Source organism: Pristis pectinata, chromosome 40, assembly GCF_009764475.1.
Source record: "Pristis pectinata isolate sPriPec2 chromosome 40, sPriPec2.1.pri, whole genome shotgun sequence".
NCBI lineage: Eukaryota > Metazoa > Chordata > Chondrichthyes > Rhinopristiformes > Pristidae > Pristis > Pristis pectinata.
The window spans coordinates 8,105,429-8,107,204 of NC_067443.1; positions in this window are offsets into that span (position 1 = coordinate 8,105,429).

Below are 1,776 nucleotides of genomic sequence, written 5' to 3' on the forward strand. Positions count from 1 at the left end.
ACAAAGTTTTTCACTGTACCTCAGTACCTGTGACAACAATAAATTAATTTACCTCTCTGATTCTGAACGATGTAAGCTCCGATCATATTTACCATTCACTGGAAGCATGTGCCTCTCTGGGTGGGGAGAGGAGAACAAAACACCCGGAAATGAACAGGAACACTCCTGCAATTGACCCAAACCATTAGGAGACCCCGAAAGAGAAAGCAGTCTCCTCTTGGTCATGAAGTCCAACTTTGTGGCAAGAAAATATTCTAATTACAACTGAACTGTGACCAAGGAAAAGAGCCTGTGCACACAATAGCCTTTAGTTTCACGTGCACCTGTGTCAGGTCATGAGTTCCACATTGCAGGTTGCTGCACAATACATGTTCTCCACCAGGGATTGTGTCCTTATTTTTAATTTAATGCTTTGATATTAATGAATAGCACCAAAGATCAATAAACTTGGGCTTTTGACAACAATCCTAAAGCTTTGTGCCTTTTGTTTTGGCCACACATTAGTAGAGTTTTTGGACATGAGGGAATCAGGAGAACCGGGCAGAGAAGTGGATGACATGGAGAGAGAGAATCAATTGTGATCCTGCTGAAAGGTTGAGCCGGCTCGAGAATCTGGAGGCCTTACTGCTCCTACATCTCGAGTCATTGGGACTGTAAACATGGGTCAAACAACTGTTTTGACTTGGAGACACAAGAGACCGCAGATGCTAGAATCCAGAGCAATAAACTGGAGGAACTCAACAGGTCAGGCAGCATCCGTGGAGGGAAATGGACAGTCGAGACCCTTCATCCAGGCTAAAAGACTGAGGAGAGACAGTGAGTGTAAAGAGGTGGGGGGAAGGGTGGGGCAAGAGCCAGCAAGCAATAGGTGGATCCAGGTGAGGGGGGCGATAGGCAGATGGAGGAGGGGAGGGTGGAAGGTGATAGGTGGAGGCAACAAAGGGCAGCGGATGGTGGAATCTGGAGCATGGAACCAAGGGAGGGAGGTGGAGAAAGCAGATGGGAATGGGGGGGGCGGGGGGGGGGGGAGGTGAGAGGGATGGGCCCAGTAGGTGGAGTTGTGGGTGGTGGCCAGATGGAGTGGGTGGAAAGAAATGGTGCTGGGGGGGTGGGGGGAGGGGGGGGGGAGCAGGTTACCTGAAATTGGTGAATTTAATGTTCATGCCTGTGATGCTGCTGTAAGCAGGTTTTTCATTGTACCCGTACCTCAGTGTACTTGTGCACATGACAAACTCCAGAGCCATCCCATTGGGGATCTACAAGGTGTGCTGTTCCTCTCGTCTGCGTCGAGCTTCATGCTGGCAGTGGAGGAGGCCGAGTACAGGTCGGTGTGGGACTGGGGAAGGGAATTAAAATCGCTGGCAACTGGGAGCTCCACATGGCCATGGCAGTTTTGACTTGCTCCAGTGAGGGTCAACATTTTGCAGAGATGATTTGTGGGAAAACATGGTCTGGTCACCCAGGCCTATTCAGCAGCCCAGCACACCGTCACCGTGTGAACTTGCACAATTAAAATTCATCCCACCTGTTGCCACAACAAATGTCGACAAAATCTTGAAAAGCTCTAAGCATTTGGAATGGAAATCCTTTCTGCCAAGAATATTTTATGAAGGTATTGCTGAAGGGTCTTTGCTTTGAACTGGAAGAGTGGATCATATCTCCAACTTCCATCACCATCCTATACATGCAGAAGTAAAGAGATCCATCAACCGTGGCAAATGCCAGGGGACATTTACAGAACAACACAAAGCACGGGTGTGATTTGCCTTGGAGGAA